Source organism: Phyllobates terribilis, unplaced genomic scaffold, assembly GCF_046119375.1.
Source record: "Phyllobates terribilis strain yellow unplaced genomic scaffold, ASM4611937v1 Scaffold_4__5_contigs__length_816908805, whole genome shotgun sequence".
Taxonomy (NCBI): Eukaryota; Metazoa; Chordata; class Amphibia; order Anura; family Dendrobatidae; genus Phyllobates; species Phyllobates terribilis.
The window spans coordinates 132,074,137-132,098,493 of record NW_027362764.1 but is presented as its reverse complement, the minus strand read 5'-3'; the positions used below and the strand labels follow the sequence as shown (position 1 = coordinate 132,098,493).

Sequence of the window (24,357 nt, the reverse complement as noted above, 5' to 3'; positions counted from 1 at the left end):
ATCTTTAGACATGACTATTATCTCCTTTCACTAATCAGTTCCTTGTTCCCTCTATCTATTTTTTTTCTCAGAATCTGGACCCTCCTATTATTTGTCTCCACATTGTCCGTGCACCCAATAGCACTGCAGATACTGGCTAGTGACCGGATCTTGCAGCTTATTTGAAATGCCCTATTTATTATAATGATGGCTGAACCATACACGACAAGCACTTTTTACCTGCTGTGTCCCCCTTATTTCCTTTTAGAGTGTAGCTTGCGAGCAGGACCCTCATTCCTATTGTAACTGGTGAACTGTGTGTTACTTTGTGATGTCTTTATTGTCTGTACATGGGCTGCGGAATATGTTGGCGCCAGTGGCGTACCACCAATGGCGACAGACCACGCCACTGCTATGGGGCCTGTGGCCGGAGGGGGCCCGTGAGGGCCCCAAGCAGCGTGGGAACGAGGAGGATAGGTGAGTAGGAGGTTGCGGCGGCAGAGGAGCGGGTTGCGGCAGTGGAGGAGCGGGGCACACGCTGTAGCCACTGCTGCAGCTATCACGTGTGTCCGCTGCTAAAGGGACATGAATATTCCCTCTTCTCCACTCCTATGGGCTTGGAGAAGACGGAATATTCATTCTCTTTAGTAGCGGGCACGGAGGAGCGCTGAGCCCTGGCTCCTGCTGTCAGTGCCCGCCGCTAAAGAGAAAGCATATTCACGCTTCTCCACGCCCATAGTCCCGGCGAGGAGAGGAGTGAATGTGCCGGCAGCAGCTCACCTCGGCTTCTGAGAGCGTGCGCAGCTCAGATGCCGACATGAGCTGCTGGAGCAGAGGTGAGGAAGGAAGGTGAGTATAAGTGTTGTTTTATGTGCAGTGATTGGGGGATGAGGGGGCCACACATACCAGGATACTTGGATTGAGGAGGCCACACATACCAGGAATGGGGGATTGAGGAGGCCACACATACCAGGAATGGGGGATTGAGGAGGCCACACTTACCAGGATTTTGGGATTGAGGAGGCCACACATACCAGGGATTAGGGGATTGAGAAGGCCACACATACCAGGATACTTGGATTGAGGAGGCCACACATACCAGGAATGGGGGATTGAGGAGACCACACATACCAGGAATGGGGGATTGAGGAGGCCACACGTACCAGGATTGGGGGATTGAGGAGGCCACACGTACCAGGATTGGGGGATTGAGGAGGCCACACATACCAGGAATGGGGGATTGAGGAGGCCACACATACCAGGAATGGGGGATTGAGGAGGCCACACATACCAGGATTGGGGGGTTGAGGAGGCCACACATACCAGGATTTGGGGATTGAGGAGGCCACACATACCAGGATTGGGGGGTTGAGGAGGCCACACATACCAGGATTGGGGGGTTGAGGAGGCCACACATACCAGGATTGGGGGGTTGAGGAGGCCACACATACCAGGATTGGGGGGTTGAGGAGGCCACACATACCAGGATTGAGTGGTTGAGGAGGCCACACATACCAGGATTGAGGGGTTGAGGAGGCCACACATACCAGGATTGAGGGGTTGAGGAGGCCACACATACCAGGATTGAGGGGTTGAGGAGGCCACACATACCAGGATTGGGGGATTGAGGAGGCCACACATACCAGGATTGGTGGATTGAGGAAGCCACACATACCAGGGATTGTGGGATTGAGGAGGCCACACATACCAGGGATTGTGGGGGCCACACATACCAGGGATTGTGGGGGCCACACATACCAGGGATTGTGGGGGCCACACATACCAGGGATTGTGGGGGCCACACATACCAGGGATTGTGGGATTGTGGGGGCCACACATACCAGGGATTGTGGGATTGAGGGGGCCACACATACCAGGGATTGTGGGATTGAGGGGGCCACACATACCAGGGATTGTGGGATTGAGGGGGCCACACATACCAGGGATTGTGGGATTGAGGGGGCCACACATACCAGGGATTGTGGGATTGAGGGGGCCACACATACCAGGGATTGGGGATTGAGGAGGCTACACATACCAGGGATTGTGGGGGCCACACATACGAGAATGGGGAAATTTACCAGTAGCTGCTGCATTTCCCACCCTAGGCTTATACTCAAGTCAATAGGTTTTCCCATTTTTATGTGGTAAAATTAGGGGCCTCTGCTTATATTCGGGTCGGCTTATTTAAAATATACGGTATTTTAAAATCAGTGAGTACGTGGTGCCCATAATACTGCAGGACTGTGGCGTGCATTATACTATATGGGGGCTGCATTTTACCCTATGGGGTGTGTAATATACTGTATGAAGGACTATGGGGAGTGCATTATATTCTATGGAGGATCATGGGAAGTTCATTATGCTATATGGAGGATTATGGGGGGCGCATTATACTATATGGAGGTTTATGGGGGGAGCATTATACTATATGGAGGATTATGGGGGCGCATTATACTATATGGAAGGTTATTGGTGGTGCATTATACTATGAAAGGCTATATGGGGCCATTATACTGTATGAAAGCAATTATACAGTGTGAATGTTTGTGTGGGGTCATTATACTGTTTGGAGGGCTGTGTGGGGGCCATTATACTGTTTGGAGGGCTGTGTGGGGCCATGAGAGTGTATGGAGGGCTCTGTGGGGTTCACAGTTGGGGGATTATACTGTGTTAGGGTCACCATACTTTGCCGTGGGAGTTGAAGTGGGGTACAATAGGGTCATTATACTGTGCATGTGGAGGAATGCACCATAGGGGTATCATACTGTTTGGGGGGCACTTTTGTTGGCATCATACTTTATGGGGACAATGAAGGAGGACTCTACGACTTCAGAAGGAGGTAAATTACTATGTAAAGGCTGGAAAGTTATGAGATCTGCTCTTCTGTGACACAGACAAATATTTATTTTTTGTGGGGGGGGGGCACTTAGAGCTTCTGCTATGGGGCCCCATGACTTCTATGTACGCCCCTGGTTGGCGCTATAGAAATAAAATTATTATTATAAAGTCATATAAAGTAGTCATCATAGGAGCAGACATGTTTATTGGCTCTTTTTCTGAAATCCTATTTAAGACCACTACAGTCAACCTCGACTCAGCCAGAAATGACTTATGAAAGGAAAGACTTGAGCATATCCCAGTATGAAGCAAGTAGGTCTAGTAAACGTCCAGGTCTTTCGTATATGGTTATGGCTGATAGAATGTGCTGTCAATTCATTTCTGATGTCCAGTTAGATGTGAAGAACCTGAACGTATGCACCAAGAATGGACGGCAAGGTTATATTAAGTCACATAGTCAGCTCTGTTCCAAGAAGAAAGAGACACAGGCGCTTGTTGAGCGGCCGGTCCAGTTATTAGTGTTTCAATATATGAAGACATAAAGCAGCATTAGGGATCTTAGGTAATGCCACAGAGAGCAGGAAATGCAGAGCCACGGACGCTCATCCTGCCTGTGCTTTCTAATGCTCTATAACAATTACAATTGCTCCCTTAGCTATTAAATCTGTTTCTAAAAGTTACCGTACTTCTGTACAGAGTATACGTAATGTTATTGGATGGAGGCACTTATCATATAGTAAATGAAGTACATGGTGGATGGAAATGGAGTTGTTCACGTCTGCAGAGTTTACTCATACATTGGAATGAAAATATTTTCTGCCTTTTATAGATATCAACTATTTTAGATATATATTTCCAGCGGATATTTTTTCAGATGCCAAGTCACTTTGCCTTGATTATGGCATTTAGATACAGGGCTAGGGCAGCAAAATAAAGGTCCACATACACATTAGATTGAAGTCAGCCGAACCGTCTAACATGTATGGTGGTCTCCCATCTTTCTCCCATCAGAGAAGGATCCAAATGTAGGAATTTCAACAGCCGCTCCTCTTTGTTTGGTGTGGAGATAAGCGGCTATCAGAGGAGTCTGGCAACAGTTTTCTCATGAAGAACACACGAATGCTCGGTGTAGACAAGTGCTCTCATATATGGGGGAGTCAGGAGAAATAGCTGGCGGCTGAATTATCATTCATTCCACTTCCATCTATTGTGTATAGGGTCCTTAAAGGAGCATTATCAAGTTTGTAAGTTGTCTTCCATGGAACAGGGGATAAATTCCTGATTGTTTCCTGAAGAGCTCCTTGGGAATGAAACGTGGTCGATCATGCGCACTGACTCTCCATTCATTCTTAATAGATAGCCGAGTGCTGCGCTCTGCTGGTCTTCAGCACTTTTGGTTCTCAGGATTGGAGGGGGTCCCAGCTGTTGCACTCCCAGCGATCAAGAAGTTATCCTCTATGTAAAGGGTATATAACGTGCAAACTTGAGAATATGACTTTAATTCTTTGCCATGAGTGATGGAAAACCGACTTATGGCTCTGGAAGTGTCTCATTTGTATACTTAGACTGGAGGAGTTCCCACCATGAGCTTTTGTTGAGTTTTTGACACTGCAGAATTTCAGCACCATTTCTGCACCTATTATTTAAATGAGAAAAAATTGATTGGAAGCAGTACTACAATGGAAATCAGTGAAAAAAAGTGGACTTAATTCACACAGATACATTGTTCCTATTTGCTATTATTTAAATTAGGCTACTTGCAGTTTTTAATTGAGTTTTTGAGTATGATTTTTTAACCGGCATTTTTATTGCATTTTTTGTCTCTTTTTGGTGTGTCATGCTTTTGACGCGCCCCCTGGGCCAGTGCTGTAGGGGATACCCGGAGCCGGATCTCGATGGGGGTAGTAGTCCTTGTGGCGGTGACCCGGTCCGTGCCCAGGGTGTCAAACTAAGTGGCAGTCTATGGCAGTAGATGTTTAACTTGATTGTCGACTACGCCACCCGTTGAGTGCGGCTTTGAAGCCGCCGCTGCAGAGCAGTCCACTGAGGCCGGTGGTATATGTGCAGCAGTGATGGTATAACCCCCAACGGGAGGGGTATGGCCTCAGGGCAGCAGGAGTAGATGATGGGGGTTGTGATGATGCAGAAAGGAGACTCAGAGTCAGGAGATGCAGTTCAGGGTTTTTACTTACTGGTGTTCTTTTGGTCACTCTGGCCTTGAGTGACCACCCGAGCCGTGCTGCGTCCACCAGGTCCTGGACTCGGCCAACCCCCAGGCAATTCCGGAGCGTGGTCCTGAGCTCCTTTCTGACTCTCCCTTCCTCTGGCCGTTCCCACCAGGGATCCACTTTTGGCCGGCTCCCTCGGGTCTCTTGGTGGTCAAGCCTCCTCTGGGCTCCCTGACCCTATACTCGGTGTGCCTTTCTAGTGGATTTGGTGAGGGTCGTGGCAGATCCTGACCACGACCTCCGGTTCCTGGCTAAGGTTCGTTTTGGGCCTCCGCCAGCTTGGGATCCGGTACCCTTGTCCGCCAACCCTTCACCCTTCTGTCCTTATTCTGGGATCTTGGGGTTCCTTCTTGTTTCCTCTCTGGGTCCTTCTCACTCCTCTCTCTCTCTCTGCAGGCTCTGCTCTGGAGCTGGGCCCAGCCGGAGCCACAGCTCCCTGTCAGCCCTCCTGGCTGAGCTCCTCTGCTCTGCTCCTCAGGCTAAACTCTGACCCTGTCCTAAGATGGTGCCCACCTTATATACTCCCTCTATGTGTGAGCTCAGGTGACCAGCACCCAATGAGCTCCTATCTTTACCCAGACTACTCCCCCTATCTGCCCCTACACTACTGGGATGTTCCACCCCCCTCCCACTCCAGCCAGGGACAGACGCAGTCGTACCTGCACATATACTGGTGGGAGTACCGTCGTTCTGTCCCCCGGAAATGGGATGTATGTAGTGCATGCAGCCTACTAGCTCAGTTCCACACTCCATCCTTACCCGGGAGTGGAATACCACACCTCTGGCTTGAGGTGTAATACCCCTGTAGCAGCCGAGTCCTCAGGGTGCTACACTTTCAATAAAGCTGCTTTGCTTTTGATACTTCCTGGTATTCGGCTTTGCCAAAACTTTATTGACATACTTAAGTGTAGATTACATGCGTGCGCGGAAATGCACTATAAGCGCATGAGCGTTTTTTTTATCTGCAGATTCTCCACATTTAAAGCAAGTGTATGGGGAAAATCCCCACCGAAAACTCAGCGTACCTGCGAGACATTGACATGTTGCGGATTTGAAACACACAGCGCATGTGAGTTTCCGCTGAGTAAAAGCACAGTGGGAAGGAGATTTCTATATTATCCCATCCACTTTGCTAGAAATGTAAGACGCTGAGTTTTTGACACAGCGAAAATACACAGTGTCAAAAATGCACCAAAAACTCATCGTGGGAAATCAACCTTAGACACCTTTCAGACGTCAGTGTTTTGAGTACGTGTGGTGTCCGTTTCCACACGTACTGGAGACACTGACACTTGTAGACCTATTCAAATGAATAGGTCTGTGCACATGTCAGTGTATTTTCATGGACCATGTGTCTGTGGGCAAAACACGTTGACATGTTCGTTTTTTTGTGGCAAGACGGGCTGCAAAACGACCTCCACACATGCACAGTGATGACACACGGATGATATCACACCAAGGAGCAGAGGAGAATGACTCGCTGCAGCGAGCGGACCCCTGAGTGCCGAGATCACTGAGTGATGTCCTGTAACTGTGAGTTCAGCAGAGATCCGGGGCTCGCTTGCTGCAGAGAGTCATTTTCATCTGATCCTCGGCGTGAGCAATCAGATGGATTACAGCGGGGGACATCTTCGGACCGGTGAGTATAAGGATTTTTTTATTTTATTCTTATTTTTACACTAGGACACTGCGGGAGCAGAATACTACTCTCAACATTGACCCTTGCTCGCACTGATCACAGCGCAAACAGGGGACAATGATGAGGGCAGCGTTCAGCACCCGGCGCTTGGGAACAACGCTAACTGTCCCGCTGATTCCCATGCCCCGGTTCGTGTGATACTGACGTGGAACACAGGCTGCACATGGTTGCCACACGTGTGCCTCACAGGTGCACATGGACACAAGGACACGGATATCTCCGGTACTGTTTTTTCCAGTACCGGAAATATCCAGACGTCTGAAAGACTCCTTACAGGTTGTCTTAAAGAGGACCTGTCACCAAGTCAAATGTGATTTAGTTTTTGCTATAATTTTATAGAGCATAATTACCCTATGAACAACAGCCCCTTGGTAAAGACTATAAAGATTAGCACTCAATAAATAGGCCCATATCTGTGGAATCGGATGGCAGATTTAAAAGAGACAAGAAACAGAAGACTCGGGATCAGCGGAAATAAAATAAGAGAAAAACTGGCCAATTTTGACCTGTTGACGTGTCCTCTTTAACCCTAGAACGCATGACCATAAAAATCTACACTTTCACATACCTGGGGCCTTTTAGGCCCGTGTGCAAATAACATGGAATAACTCAAACAAAAATGACAAACAGCTATATACCTGAGGAATACCTAGAGTTTCAAAATTCTAACTAAAGTAATCTTGCAGAAAATAGAAAACAATTAACTGGGCGTGCCTGCGAGGCCCCAGGTATGCTTTCTAGGGTTAAGTAATGCTCATAATATTTATGATGTGGTGGGTTATTAGGCTGCGGGAATAAGAGTAATATTAGTATTTACTATTATTATATAATTAAATAGAAGCAAAGGGAGAGGAGGTTTTAATCGGATATAATAGACCATATACAATCTATCAATCAAATGGGGGTCCACCCAGGAATGGAGTCCTGGAGAGTTCTCACTGACAGTGTCTAAAGTAGCCATGTAGAAATCACATCCAGACATTGCAAAGAAAATTTGTAGTGAAAACTGACAGTCAAAGCAAATGAAAAATTTGCAGCATGTCAGTTTTACAACTCAAAGGCGGACATATCATTGGTAAAAACTGCGGCACAGGGGTCCAAGAGGTAAGAGGGGTACTTCTATCTTCAAACCAGGTGGAATTGTGCATTATGATGAATTATATGGACTCCAAACGGTCCATATACTGTTCTTGCACAGGGGCCCACCTCTGTCTGTGTATACTCCTGTTACAAGTGCAATGCAAAGAGTGAAATATATGACAAATGTGCTGAATTTCTTCAACAAAATCTGCTGAGGCTTTTGCCACCGCAAATCTTGTATTTTGGAAAGCATGCAGTAGTTATGTCCTGTGGGAACAAGCCTGTAGACTATACCGATTTCAGTCTGTCTTGCTGAAACCAAGAAACGACTTAATAATATGTTTTTTACTAAATAGGAAAGCGACTCTGAGGGCATGAATCTAGAAATATTTTTTACAAGTAAAATAACTATAATTTCTTTTTTTTTTTGGAAAAAAAAGCTAAATTAGGGACTCTCAACATGATCACAGTCTTTTGTATTAATGCTTTGTCCAGGCAGTTTTTGTAATCAGGCATTGAGAACGCCCCGCCAAGTGTAAAGCCATAATCCAACATCTATTCTAATGGATGCTGCTTGATTAGCAGAACTGCCTGGAAAAATCATTAATACAAAAGCCCATGGTCTGTGAGTTTTTTTTTTATGACACTTTTGTACATATTCATAAATGGAAAGGTGTAATTTGAGGCTCCTGGACCCCAAATAAAAATGTGAAACTGTTCTCCAAAAAAACACACGTGATTTATAGTACTGAACCTTTTCGACCATGCTAGGCTCCAGCTGCATCTGTGATCTCTTTAATGTTACACCCCTTCATTAATGATTTTTTTATATTTAAAAATTATAAAAAATATTCATTTTTATTCAGTGCACATTTTTTGGATAACTGATATAAACATACCCCAGTTATAGATGAGCATAACCAGTTATATAGAACCTTTTCCTGGATCTCTCCGATACGTCACTATATTGGACAGGGTATTCTTCATCTTGACAGAAAATGGCTCTTAACAACATTTTGTAGCATACAGTAGTTTTGTCAGCGAGCTCACATGCAATATGGCTGGATCTACAGGGTATTGAGAAGGACAGGCAGTATCTTGACAGCAAATGGTTCTTGACAGCGCTTTGTCCAATAATGCAGTTTTGTCAGCTGTCGCTCAGGTTTATTTTAGGGACGAAGAACATAAGATGGGACATTGACATTGTGTGAACCCAAAAGGTTGTTTTGGTCCTTGCCAATCATTATAAAGATGGATCACTTGAAACTACAGCATGTGTCTTTTAGATGCCCAGGTTGTTCTTGACAGGTCTAAATAATTATACTAAATGAACTAAATCTCAGTTAGGCATGTATGATGCATTGTGTGACTTTATTATGACATTTAAACATCAGTGTTTCTCTGATTTTTGGTTTCTGTGATATACTTCTACTGACCAAAATTCAGGTATGAAAACATTAGCTGCTTTCACTGTGATCTTTAAAATGAGAACTCATAATAATCTGTACAAGTTTCTTTATCTTAAAAAAAATCATGGCTATAACACGTACTGGAAAATTAGATGTGTGAATGTGACCTTAGTTGCAGAGGTCTTTACTAGATGGTATAAATGCATCTCCGATTTACCAGCCTCTATGGATACACACTTACAAACAGATCTCAATCATTTTTAGCAATAGAAAAGAAAAACAGCATCAAAGACAGGCACCATTACAGATCCTCCAAAATTACTCCTATTTATCTTTCTTTTTCTTAAACATAGTCTATTGAAAATCCTATTATGTTACCTCTTGGTATACCAGCAATTATCCATATCCATCTGTTGATAGCATTTTTCCCTATAATAGATAAGAAACGACATAAAACTTAACAACTACAAAGATTTATAAAAACAGAACAAGCTTTAAAACCTGTACAACTTTGTATTATAGTGAGTCAGTGGGATTTTGTAAAACCAATTTTCCTATAGTATATGTTACATCTGGCCACTATAATGTAACAGCAGATACAGTCACTGCAACTTGTGCAGGCCTACTCCAAAAATAAGCCCTAGTTATAGTTCAGAAAAAAATCAATTTAAATAGGGTCCAGGCAGCTATACATGTAAAAAGTCCAGATTAATTGGCAATAGAATGCAGCAGGACAAAAAGATCCTTCACCAAGAAAAGCAGACACCCTCGAAAGTCCAAAAGAATCGCACTCAAAAAAACCCATGAGACCCAAAACAGTAAGGGTTAGCAAGTACCAAGCTGTCACTTACAAATTGGGTAGTCCCGCTAGTGTCACTCCACTCCTGAGTCCATTACATTAGAGAGTTGTGGCTGCTTCCGATCACCAGGAGCCACCCAATACACTCGGCTGCAGTGGAACGCGATCCGTGTGTGAGAGCCCAGTACTTGCCACCCCTTATTGTTTTGGGTCTTGTGAGGTTTTTTGAGTGTAATTCTTTTGGGGGTGTCTGCTTTCCTTGGTGAAGGTTGTTTCTCATGAAAAAATAAGACATATCCTGAAAATAAGCCCTAACTAGGGATGAGTGGTCCCATGGAAGTTCGGGTTCGTCGGGTTCGACAAAACTTTAGTCCAAAGTTTGGTTCAGGTACTAGAACTGTACCCGAAACCCATAGAAATCAGAGGACCCGAACTTTGGAGCTGGAGAATCTCTATCCTCCCCGAACTCCCAAACTGTAAAACGGACTTCCAGAAGTCCATGTTCCGAGTTCAGCACCAGACACTAGGTGTCCAGTACGAACCCCGAACTTTACAGTTCAGGTTCGCTCATCTCTATCCCTAACGCATTTTTTGGAGCAAAAATGTATTTAAGAATGTCTTATTTTTGGGGAAACAAGGTATAGTGGTTGCACCCAGGCCCTGGAACCTATGGGGCTCTAGAAGGTCCCCTTAGCCCATATGAGAAGACCAAAGGCTCTGTTGGAGAGTCTGTCTTGGGGCTCACAAGCTTCAAGTTACTCCACTATCTAGAACCCCCAGTTGCTAGAATCTGGGACTCCTGCCCCGAATCTTACTCCACCACATGACTGATGTAGAGGAGTGTGGATACAGCAGATGTAAAGATCCCCCAGTATAGCAATTGCAGGGGGTCACAGTGGTGAGAGTAGATTATTGATCTATAAAACCAAATAATGAGCTTTTTCCTTGCTTATAATTTTTTTTACAAGCATAGACATTTTGTTTCTAAAATACTTATACATATATATATTTCTAGTGTCTTCATTTTTGGTCTTAATTCCTATATCCTGAATGATAAGTAACGTTCATCTTGTAACTATGTGACTTCTTAACACAGTACTTGGGGAAGATTCATAAAATTGTCGAAAACAATACTGTCTTAGTTGCCCATAGCAACCAATCACATCACAGCTTTCATTTTGTATTCTGCCCTTGAAAAATGAAAGCTGCTCTATGATTGGTTGCTATGGGCAACAAAGATAGTTTTTCCTTTCGACTGTCATAAATGTGGCAGACAATATACAACCACAGCCTTTACATATAAATGTTTTTCAGATCACACTGCAGTGCAATGAAACCCGTAACCACTTATCAATGGTGGTTATACAGTGATAGAATAAATCATGCCATAAAGAAAAAGTATTAGTGTGACAGTTGTTTCAAGAACAAATTTTGTGGCTATTTTGACAACTGCAACAAATGCTGTGTGCAGGTCTAAGAGCCATAGCAATGTGATTAATCACGGGCACATAAGGCCTTATTGACACATGGTTAGAGAATACCTCAGAATAAGCAGAGTGTTTCCTACACACAATGAGAAATTGATTATTTCATCATTAAACCCATTAATATTCATTCCCTAAAGAGACTACAGGATAGTGCGGTGTTTGTATACTGGTCTGCATGCTAGTGTATATGGACGTGGTCTCAGGGTCTTCCTCGAGGACGGAAACCCCAGGAGCAAACTAAAGGCACCCAGCACTATTTGATGGTGTATGATGGTTTTATTTCAGAATTGTTTTACAGTTTTATATAGAAACTATTTGGCTTTATTCTGGAATATTATTTGAAGATTTTATTCTATTTAACTACTATATTGCGGGATTTTGTATGCGGTATATGACAGAATATTTCAGGTTTAAAGCACCACCCCAACGTTTTTTTTTTTTATTGCAGCGTTGGAGTGGTGCCATTAATCTAAGTTGCCTACACCTAGTCTCATACTTACGAGCCACCATCTTCATCTTTTATCGGCTCCAGCCGCTCTCCAGCAATTTGTGACCTGCCCGATCGCTCAAGTGTTTGCTGGAGTGATCCGGAAGTCACAACTCAATGTAAGTCTATGAGAGCCAGAACGAGGCCAGAACGAGTTTCTCATAGACTTACATTGACAGCCTGCTACCGATATTTCTGACTTCTAGTCAATTAGAAGTTGCGGTCACAAGATGGTGGCGCAGGACCGGAGCGGCACTGGGAACAGCTGAAGAAGGTAAGCATATCACTAGGTTCAGGGTATTTAGATTAGTAGCGCCACTTCAGCTCTGAAATAAGACAAAAAAACATTTGAGTGCTGCTTTAAAAGGTCACTGTCATCACGGCGGGGCCAATCATTTTAATCCAGTTTCGAAAATCCAAATTATTAAAGAAAACAGCACTAACACATCATCAGTTAAAGAGAATACCTGTTATTTAAGAGCATACCTTCGCAATTATTCAAACGGTGATGCAAGAAAAAAATTCACAAATTCATATAATCAATAGAAAAAGTAGAAAAATCAGCACTCACCATTTAGTTAAAAATAGTGTGCTTTATTTCATGTGGCGGGACAATCTTTTTAGAAAAGCAGGTGGAGCAGGGAGATGGATCAGGACAACAGCCGTTTCGCGCCTATCCAAGTATTACTTAACTAAATGGTGAGTGCTGATTTTTCTACTTTTTCTATTGATTATACCAATCATTTTAATACACCTTCCCACCTGCGTGTTTTCCATCTATCTCTATCCCCCTCCTCTTTGATTGACAGCTCTGGCTTCATAGAGCCAGTGAATGGTGGAGATAGATGGAAACCAAGCAGGTGGGAAGGCGTATGTAAATGATTGGCCCCACCATGATGCACTGAGCGCCTGTACTTAGTTTCAACAGTCATTCTGTGCTGACAGAGTCCTTATAAAGGCATTGAGGGTAGGTCACATTATTGTTATGAGCCCTTTGAGCGGGGGAGCCCCCATGCTGAATAGTGCAACAACTTTCCTACCATCCCACTTCATATACAGCAGAGGTCAAGAATTTTTGTATGATGCGGGCTCACATGCTGAGCTCACTCCATACCCGGTCAGTGCTGGCTGTTTTACACAGCAGACACCAGCTAGAAAGTGCTGTGATTGGCAATAACTTTGAATGTCGCTCTTTAATACTTACTAAACACAAAACTACAATTTAGATGAACCCTTGCTTGCTGTAAGTGAAGCCTTTATTATTCACTTATTAGAAAGGTCTGCAGATAAGATAATATCCGGCCTTCAATGTAAAATGGAAATATGATAACAAGATGGGGTCCTGATTATCACCAGGGGGTAATGTAGGTATCACACAGGATTAGTTGTATTTAGTTCTACTCAGATGTTCCGACACAATTATTATTGTATATGTACAAGCGACACAGTGATAAATCTCGCTAAGTAAACTTTACTTCCAAATCGATGTCAATATATAAATAGCACAAATTGATGCACTCAGATCAAAAGTACTGATGCTGCAGTGCTATGTTTGAGTGTTAATGTACAGTTGTCCATTTTAGTCTACAACCCACGTTATTCCTGCATCACACCAATCAGATAAGTTGCACATACAACCCCAAGGAGCCTCACTGATCAACTTCATATGTGTACACTAGTTTGAACAAGTAGAGAACAAAATAGATCAAATAAAAAAAAATGTCCCAGTTTTTCTCCCTAACTATTTGCCCTACCTACTCAGTGAGGTTGGTACACCCAGGTTAATAATATGGCGTCCCCTTTCAACAGTGACTGACCTTGGGACACCCTAGTAAAACCCTAGTGTTCAAATCAATTGTCCTTCCAATTCCAATATCTTTAGATACAATAAGTGACTCGTTACAATAACTATTTGACAGCCACAATGGATAAATGCTTATGAGTCCTGTAGACCTGTAGAGTGCATGCTTATATGTCCGGAGCTTTTCAGTTACATTCATCAGGGAACATCTGAGAGTCAAATGGTGGATGACAGTGGTAGCACCATGGATGTAGATATTGCACTTACAGCAGTTTAACCGTTCAGATACCATGGTAAACAATGACCATTGCATCTAAGTGGTTAGATTGTCGGGGGGAGGGGAGGGGTGGGTTCTGGGAGTGGCAATTTGGATCTTCATTATAGTGCCTCTGGATTTCTATGTACGTTTGTGTCCCCTGTGTGGGGAGGTAGTGGGTATAACCTTGGGAAGAGAAGTGAGTCACGCGCTCCTGCGCCTTCTGATGTGTCTGCCACTACCTCCCTCCACAGGGGCCACAAAGTCTTACTACCTCTAAGGACAAAGCTTCCAAGAGCGATTGTACGAATAAGACCCAGGATTGGGTGGAAATGTTACTTATGTCGCTTCAACATCCTGCACCAAATAATTCTCTCTGAACATATATCTGCCTACCTACACGTGGATTGAAATAAATGAATTTGCATTTTGAAATAAGAGTGTGCGGTGAATTTTCCTGACTTTCTGTAGCTGAAATTGGCAAGAAAAGCCAATTTCCATGCTGATTCCGCATCTATGTGGATTAAGTTAAAACTCATCTATTTTGCCGGTACTCTAAAAAACTGCTTATTAGTAGCAGATAATCTGCATATAAAATCAGCTATTCTATTCACATGCCCCCTGATCAAGAAAGGGTGAAACATGCATTATACCCTTTAACCATACAGTACTTGCTTCTTAATTGCGCTTGCATTAGACACTTTGCAAACAGATATCCGACTCACCTTGTTTGAGGGTTTCAATGATTCTCAGCACGAAAATGCCTCTCCTGCCCCTTGTGGCCAAAGACGGCATAACAAATAGAAGATTTCCCAGCCAATTCTTGATTAAAATATTTCAAAAACTTTTATTCCATATTGTAAAAAATTGCCACTCACAATAAATCCAAGCATGATGTAGTTTCATAATGGATATTTTGTGATATATATATTGCCTCTTTTTTTTTTTTGTTTGTTGGTTATTTGATATTCTCAAGGCATACAGTATCTCCAGCGACCTCCTGTGACTCCTTTTGTTGGTATTTATTTTCTCATCTCTTCATGTAGCTAAAGCTTTTCAATACATTACCTTAAATATTGTACCATGCATGTGTTCTATTTCCTGACTTCTCAGCAATAAATTTCCTTTTTTTTTTTTTGTAATAATTACATATGCTGTAAAATACTGACCTGTAACTGCATAGTCTGCCCAGGAATACTTGTGATTGATGTGGTGTAGTACCAGCATTTATCCTATAGGAGGTGAAATTTCTATAAAAAAAAAAAAAAAATCTATAGTAAGTATAAGATAGCCTTGTAATGTACTCATTCATTTATAATAATAATTAGTACCTCATTAGTAACTCATTAATGGGACTTACCTTTTTTAATGGTAATACCTTCTCTGTCAGTTAAAGACCTGTAATGTGTTATTGATGTACAGTAGTACTTATATCCTGCCCTGCTCTTCCGTCCAAAATGCCTTGTGCCATCCGATTCTTGGATCAGCTCACCGGTGTATCATTAAACATTTGGTGAATTATTAAACATAAGATTAAAGGGGGGACATGTTTTGAGTGTTTTATAGCTCTATAGTTCAGGGTGAAACTGGGATTTCAGATGAAGCTTCGTATCCCCACCCCTTTGCATGAAGCTCCATTCGGTGTGTACAGGGAATCATCGGCAGTCTGTTTTCAGCCTGCAGAAGGTGGTGACGGGATCAGCAGGGAATGGGATACGTTCCGACACTTTCAGCCGGACCTGTTCTCCTAGGGAAATAAGCAGTGATTGGTATGATTGTAGATCCGATTACTAGGCGCCTTCGGACACAACTCTCTATATTTGTGGATCTATAACTCCATAAAACATTTGTGCCAAAGACTCATTCTCACTGACAGCGCGTAAGTACGAGCAGCAAATGTATTACTTTATAACTGTGCCTAATGCATTAAGAATTGGCTTTGGGGCCGTGGATGAGACAGAGATCAGGATACAGATGTAGCAAGGCTGAGTTTGTCGTTTGGCACAACTCTTCAGGATATCACAATGTGTTATGTCATTTTTCCATATGACTTAACTCGATGCAAAAAGTATAGAGTTAAATGACACTTTCAGCTCTGCTACTTCTATGGTTGTAGTTTAAGTGGCTGTCACTGAGGATAATACCGGTGACCGTCTTGGAAGGAGCAGCTTATCCACTTAGCAAAAAACGCAACTCCTGAATCTCCGCTGTGTACCTTGTTTTGCCTAATAGAGAATAATTGAATTTAGTCTGATTAGCAGCTACTACTGTATATGACCTTATTTCTGGGGCGGTGGGCGAGATTTAAACCTGTGCTCATAAGGGACATTCAGCCTTTCACGTCCATTGATTTTCTAGCTCATCAACTGTAACTTGATCACAGAAGCTTTTCTAGAATTTTAGACTTTAGTCTGGATTTTGTACAAAATGTTTCAGTTGGGATGAAATTCCTGCCCGATATTTGTACTATTAATTATTTACGCCGTCGGTATCACATGGAAAAACACAATGGGCGGCCGTGATATATCACTTTTAGTAACTCAAACATTGAAAGGAAGCCTAGCAGGTCATTTGTGGATCCAGCGAGAGTTGAGTGTGGTTGACGTTTTCATACCTGACCCTACCTCATCGTGACCTCAGATAAATTATAATGGGATATGGGCTTGGTGAAAGCTCTGTGGGTACTGAAGCACTTAGCGAGAAAGGCCACTAATGTCTCTTAACTAGTACTCCCATCAGTCAATGTGCAGAAAAATAATAGTTAATGTAATATTAATTGATTCTTGACATTCGTTAATTTTGAGCAGAAAAACGTAAATGTTTGATCTGACCTGCATTTGTCATTGTCCCCATTATCTCTGCTGGGACAAACAGCAATTCATAAGCTTCTAGTCTCCTATGTTTTAATCATACTCATAATGGTGATGATAAAGATGTCGCATTGCATGTAAACCACTCAGTAAGTCACTTAACTTTGGTTGGATTCAGTTTGTGGTCCGAGTCCTGTGTCTAAATACCCTTAGTGACATATAAATGCCCTCATACGTGGCAATAAATAAACTATTGTGCACAGCAAACAAGTAAAATAGTTGTACTTTTATTAAATATTAAAAAAATACACATAAAAAGGGAGAGGGGGGAGGCAAAACATACTCCAGCATAGACGTAAAAATACTTAAAACCACAATACCAACCCATCACATACCAATAGTTTGAACTGGACCCATGGCCAGAAATTCACCAACAAAAGGGGGGACCAATTACCATGTACTCAAGAACCTGAGACCCTCAGCAAACTTTTCTTCCCAATCCCTGTCAGAGAAATGGATAAGAAACATGTGCAACTGAAATAAAGAGAGTAATGAGAGAATGCAGCAAATAATGCAATATTCAATATGGATGTCAACTGGAGCCAGAACGCGGGGTAAGGATCCCAGTAGTGGAATCAGGAGGAAGCCATAAGAATAGCCCTATATGTATTGCTGCAGAATCACAGCTTCATCGGGATTGACTCCATGGATAGAACTTTTGCCTGAAATAAAGCTTTATCCATTTTTGGGGGTCAAAGTGTAACTATCATTTAAAGGGAATGTGAAAGCAGGTTTTTGCTCCCTCATCTGAGAGCAGCATAATGTAGGAAAAGAGACACTGATTCCAGCGATGTATCACTTAATTTACTGGGTTCAGCAGATGTGACACAATCAGAGTTCTTAGATGTATCAGGAAGCAGAGCTGAGAAAGCTAATCCCTCCCACACCAGGCTCTGTATGTACATTGTCTATTGACAGTGAGCTGCTTATCACAGGAGGGGGTGTGGTCGGACTGCTTGGCATGAGGCAGCTAGTCACAGCAATGATAATGTCCTGGTTATAAAACATTCACTGTAAGTAAACAACAGCACACAGCCTGTTAAGTGACACATCGCTGAAATCTATGTTTTAACCCCTACCTCATGCTGTCCTCAGATTACATAACAAAACTTGCTGACAAATTCCCTTTAAGGAGAAGTTTCAGCAGAATGTCTTTTTCTGCCTCTATCTCCTCCTCCCCCTCCCCTTTCCATAGAATCTTATAAGCACCATCTGTCATCACCTATCTTAGTAATGAGAAAGTCTGTTTTCACTGAATACAGATTTTACCCATGAATTGAAAATAAAAGATGAATCCAGGAGGATAGAGAAGAACATATTTTCTGATAAGATATATTACAAAGTTGGTTATTTCCATATGTAATATTGAGTTAGAAAATAGTTGTAGAAATTAAAATGACAACTACTCTTTTAAATACTTCCTAGGCAAAGAGAGACATCTGCTGGGGCAGCCATGAGCATAATTAATCACTGAATATAGGGACCTGCTTGGAATTGAAAGTTTTGTTTGCTTTCAAATTATAACTATTAGTTTTGTGAATGATGCTGCCCATTCTTTGTACCCTTCTCACTGAAGTCTAAAGACTATCGTGCCATTATGTATTATGGCTATTTTCTCCATGTGTCTAGCAGAGGAGATGCAGTATGGCATTCTCCCAAAATCTATCAGAAAAGTGCAGGGACGCTAAATGAGAAAGTATAAATGTCGGTGGAGCCGCCAATTGTCCTCATTCACTTTGCTGGCATCAGGAAACCCTTCAGGTTTTGTGACAAATCTGCACTGAAAATACATATCAACAATGCAACGTGCGCACACAGACTTAAAGTTACTCTGCTGCTTACCTGTTGATACCTCACAGCTGGTTTACCTGTTGATACCTCACAGCTGGTTTACCTGTTGATACCTCACAGCTGGTTTACCTGTTGATACCTCACAGTTGGTTTACCTGTTGATAACTCACAGTTGGTTTACTTTACCTTCTGATACCTCACAGTTGGTTTACCTGTTGATAACTCACAGTTGGTTTACCTGCTGATAACTTATAGTTGGTTTACCTGCTGATAACTCACAGTTGGTTTACCTGCTGATAACTCACAGTTGGTTTACCAGCTGATAACTCACAGTTGGTTTATCTGTTAACAACTCACCATTGGTTTACTGTTCTGTCAAACTACAGATAACACGTTATGTTTCATTTAGATGGGTAGAGAATCGCTGAAAGAGCATTCATAAGTTAAGAACGCTTGTTTATGGTTATCGGCACTTGAAAAAATTCCGGCCATTTCCCAACGGACAAGCAACACATCAGTTCGTCAGGTGATTAGATCGTTCATGCTGCCTAAAAATTATCTTCATGGGCAGCATATCCCCCCCATGTAAATAGGCCTATAAACAAGCTCCAATTAAGTTGTAAGTAGTTGATTGGCGATCATTAACCGACTGTGATCGGTCTGTCTGAAGGGTCCTTTATACCGACAAACCCATTGCTGCTGCATCAGTAAAACTCTGACAGGCTCTGTTCTACTGCGTTACTGCTGCTACAAGACTGTTTAATACTTTTATAAGTGTATAATAAATCACTTTATTAGAAGATGATTTCTACTTGAACTATTGCTCTGCATAATAAATAATATGATGCATCTATTCCAAACAACTACTGAAATAATACGTTCTGCACATTATAGGCGCTCTCAGCCAAATGACGATCTTGAGCAATCACAGTGGATGTCTCTAGGTCTTGTGTCTTATACACGTTCTGAGCATTTGTTTGGCATTGGACCATGTCTGAAGGACGTGATATCGTATCAAAGGAAGTGTCCTGTGTTACTGAGTGCTGACATTACAGGGTGTCTGAGGGAGCTGTCGGGATTGACAGGATATCATGTGTCATGTGAATCATCATTCCTGGACAAGTCGTTATGCCTGAGAATTCCTTACAGGGTATCCTTAATTAATTGCAAATTTCTCCTGGTGCAATAATATGTATGTATGTATATACATATATACACTGCTCAAAAAAATAAAGGGAACACTCAAATAACACATCCTAGATCTGAATGAATGAAATATTCTCATTGAATACTTTGTTTTGTACAAAGTTGAATGTGCTGACAACAAAATCACACAAAAATCATCAATGGAAATCAAATTTATTAACCAATGGAGGCCTGGATTTGGAGTCACCCCCAAAATTTAAAGTGGAAAAACACACTACATGCTGATCCAACTTTGATGTAATTGCAAGGGGGAAGACCAGGGTGTAAGTACTTTCAGAACAAGGGATCCGGAACTGCCGGGGCCGTGCCTCTGGTTGCAGGGGGAAGACAGACTGCAAGCACAGGAGTCAGGTGACCGGGAAGCTGGGGGGCGTGTTCAGAGCGAGAGCTCAGGGGTCAGGTGACCGGGGAGCTGGAAGCGTGTCTAGGAAGAGGGAGAAAAAGGAGGTTTGCGTGGGAAAGCAGGGAGTTGACAGTTGGAGTCAAGCCCCGCTAGAGGGAGAAGAGACACCGGGTCCGTGGAGCCAAGCAAGTGAGGTGCAGTGTTATGGACTAGGGGCTCAGTGGGTCAAACCGGAGACCACCCACTGCCACCAGAAGACGGAGCATTGTTTAGGCGGGGAAGCCAGAAGAAAACAACACCGGCATCAGCCGGCAACTGCCTTGTGGGGAGCAAGAGTCATCTAAGTGTAAAACTGCCGATTACAACCGTGTGGACTCTGCTACATCCAGACAAACTGTGAATTGTTGTTTATAGTTTGTTACCTACTACTCCCCTTGTTGTCCCCATATTTCCCCTGTTACTCCCTGAGTGGAGATTGACCCTGTTACAATAAATCCCCCCTGTTTATTAACCCTGTACTGGCTGCTCTGTGTTTCTGTGTCACTGCATCTAAAGTACCTGTGTTACATTTGGCGTAGTCGGCAGGATGCCATCTTTAGGCACAGACACTGCAGATCAGTCCCTCATGAGAGCCCCTAGATCTAGCTTGCTGCTGGGGGCCATGCTCAGCAATCTCCCAAAGTTCACCGGGGACAATATGATACTGTGGGACTGGGTTGAGAGAGTTAGGAGTATGTTACGTATGCATCCGATGACCCCAGCTATGCAAGCTGAAATAGCCCTACTGGCCCTGGATGGCGAGGCCCAGCACTCCGTGATGTACCGCCCTCCCTATGACCGGGATACTGTAGAAAAAGTGGTGCGGATATTGGAGGAGATGCATGGGGATCCCACCAATGTAGGCGAGCTGAGGATATGGCTGTTTCACCAAGTGCAGCAGGAGGGGGAGACTGTGACGCAGTATGTTAATGCATTACAGAGGGTGCATGCCTATATCACTAGAAAAGACGACATGGGGAATTTGGGAATGGGCCCGCCTGACGTGATCTTAAGGGACCAATTTGTGGCAGGCCTCAGGGATGTGCAGCTGAAGCAGGCCTTGTGGGAGCGCCTGCTCGCTAACCCACGTATGACTTTTCTAGAAGTGGGGGCGGAGGCACGTGTGAGAGTGCAGGAAATGGGGGTGACGGCCCTGGCAGGGATGGTCCAGAGTAATGAGGTACCCACCCACTTCTGCAGCTGAACCGGAATGGGCTCGAGAGATACGAAAGAAGATACAGGAGATGCAGGGTGAATGGTCCAGTCTCAAGAAGACCCCTGCACCGACACCAGAGATACCTGGATCGATTGCCCCAGTTAGGGAAAGAATTGAATTCAGGCCCCGCCCTGCAGAAGAGTTCCTTAGAGAAGTGAGGCAGCCCTACACAGACAGAGACACGACCTGCTGGAAGTGCGGAGGTGCAGGACATTACGCCAGGGGCTGTGCAAGCCGAGGGCGGCCCCTGTCTCTGCAGCCATTAAACTAACTGGCTCCGTGTTTGGGGGACACAGCCCGGAGCCTAAGGAAGGGGAAAGAAAAAGAGGAAGTCCCAAGGACCTAGTTTCCACCAGCCCAACTGTGTGGGCCGAAATAAGCGGTCGGGCTGTTCACTGCCTGATTGACACGGGATCCCAGGTGACTACGATGACAGAAGCCTACTTTCAACAGTGATTTCCAGAGGTAGTGCGGCCTTAATGGGGACAAGTAATTAGACTCACGGCAACTAATCAATTACCCATCCCGGTCGCAGGGGTGTTATGGATGAAGATCCGAGTGTATGGAAAAGATGTGGGAAAAAAAAGGGTCGTCTTGGTCGCAGGGGAAACCGGAAGTGGACCCCCGGTGACCCTCGGAATGAATGTGCTGAAAGAGATCGGGCAAATCCTGATTAGTGAGCCGAAGGAGATTCCTCTAGACCGTGGGACCCACGAACCCCCCAAAGGAGGGTTTTTCAACAATTAATCTGAGCAGCCCAGGATCAGGAGACATCGAGTGAAGGGAAGGTCCTGGGGAAAATAATAGTACCAGCAGCTACGGCGCTCACCTTACCGCCAGAACAAACTGTACTCACGTTACCCGCACGGGCTTGCACACCTCTTGAGGGGGTCGAAGTTCAGATAGAATCAACATCAACGGACAAAGTACCCCCTGGACTCCTGGTGGCTCGGACACTGACCACCGTCCATGGTGGCAATGTTATAGTGCGATGTGTTAATCTTGGCAAAGGTGATCTCACACTCCCTCCCAGGGTGGAAATAGCCCAGATTCTGGGAATGCCAGAGAAGTTGGTGCGACTTGATGTGGTACAGCTGTCCGCTGTACGAGGAGACCCCTGGACTCTGGCGGTCACCGTGCCGCCGGAATCCCACCGTGCTAGTGCGAAGGGGGGACGAAGAATCCTAGAACAAATGTGGGCTGAATTGACGGGACTTTCACCTCGACAGGTGCAGCAGGTTGAGGAGGTACTGAAGCGATACCAGGAAGTCTTTGCTCACCATGAGGATGATTTTGGTTGCACCGAAGCCATTACCGACGAGATTCCCACGGGGAGCGCTGCCCCAGTGTGGGAGAGATACCGGCAGATACCTCCCCAGATGTATAAAGAGGTTAATGAAATGCTAGCCCATATGTTACAGAATGGTGTGATACGGGAGAGTCAGAGTCCGTGGGCAGCCCTGATTGTCCTGGTCAGGAAGAAAGATGGGACCCTGCGGTTCTGTGTGGACTATAGATGACTGAATGCCTGTACAGTACTAGACTCTTACCCACTACCCCGAATCAAAGAGTCCCTGTCGCTCTTAGGGAAGGCAAGATACTTTTCATCCTTGGATCTGGCCAGCGGGTATTTGCAAGTGCCCGTGACCGAACATGACCGTGCGAAGACGGCGTTCATATTACCCATGGGACTGTTCGAGTTCAATCGGATGCCCTTCGGCCTGACTAACGCCCCTGGGACATTCCAGCGTCTGATGGAGAGGTGCCTGGGCGATTTGAACTTCGAGGCGACACTGATTTATCTTGATGACATAACTGTCTATGCCGCCACCTTCGAGGAGCACCTACAGCGACTGGAGCAAGTACTGAGTCGCCTACAGAGTCATGGCCTAAAGGTGAAGCCCCAGAAGTGCCACCTGTTCCGCAAACAGATCGAATATCTCGGTCATACTGTGTCCGGTGAAGGAGTCAGGCCCACCCGGGAAAAGGAGGCCGCCGTAGAGGAGTGGCCTACCCCGAAGACAGTGAAGGATGTTCGGGCCTTCCAGGGACTTGCTGGGTACTACCGAAGATTCGTGAAGAACTTCACCCACATAGCCAAACCATTGCTAGAGCTACTTAAAGGAGTGCCGGCGGGCTCCAAGAATCAGGCGATTCGGTGGGGAAGCAGCCAGGAAGAGGCCTTCTGTGCCCTAAAAATGGCCCTAACCGAGGCCCCAATACTTGCCTATGCGGATTTCTCCCAACCATTCATACTCCACACTGATGGGAGCCTACATGGTCTGGGAGCCGTGTTATCCCAAGTACAGGAGGAGAAAGAGCGCGTGACTGCATACGCCAGTCGCTGCCTTTACGACTCTGAGAGGAAACCAGATAATTATAGCTCTTTCAAATTAGAGTTGCTGGCTCTGGTTTGGGCAATGACCAAAAAACTTGCAGAGTATTTGTCCGGGTCTGAAGTACTGGTGAGAACAGATAACAACCCGCTGGCTCACCTGGAGAATGCGAAATTAGGGGCCCTGGAGCAGTGATGGGTGGCCCGCATGGCCAGGTACCGGTATAAGATCGCCTACCGGTCTAAGGCAGAGAATACTCACGCCGACGCCCTCTCCAGAGTGACATATGAAAGGCCTGATCATGACCGCGATGAAGATTTGGAGGCGGATGAGGTCCCTAGCTTCCGAAGTTTCGTGGGACTGCTGGTCGCGGCACAGGGACAGATCGGAGAGACGTCAGAAGAACAAGTGCTAGGGCTGCCAAGAGACGACTGGGTCCGACTTCAACAGACTGACAAAGAAGTCGCCCAATTACGTCAATGGGTGGGTT

General features: G+C 44.4%; 1 protein-coding gene across 12 annotated transcripts in view; it reads left to right on the top strand.

The window, feature by feature from the left end:
* The window catches only part of LOC141265097 (sodium channel protein type 5 subunit alpha-like), a 558,194-nt gene that overhangs the window by 23,134 nt on the left and 510,703 nt on the right, over positions 1-24,357 (top strand). The window contains exon 1 of one of the 12 annotated variants that reach the window (XM_073677739.1): positions 15,731-15,945. The exons of the other annotated variants lie outside the window; for them this stretch is intronic. The gene's annotated coding sequence lies outside the window, so the exon portion shown is untranslated. Of the gene's footprint in view, positions 1-15,730; positions 15,946-24,357 lie in introns of those variants that run through there. 12 annotated transcript variants of the gene reach the window in all.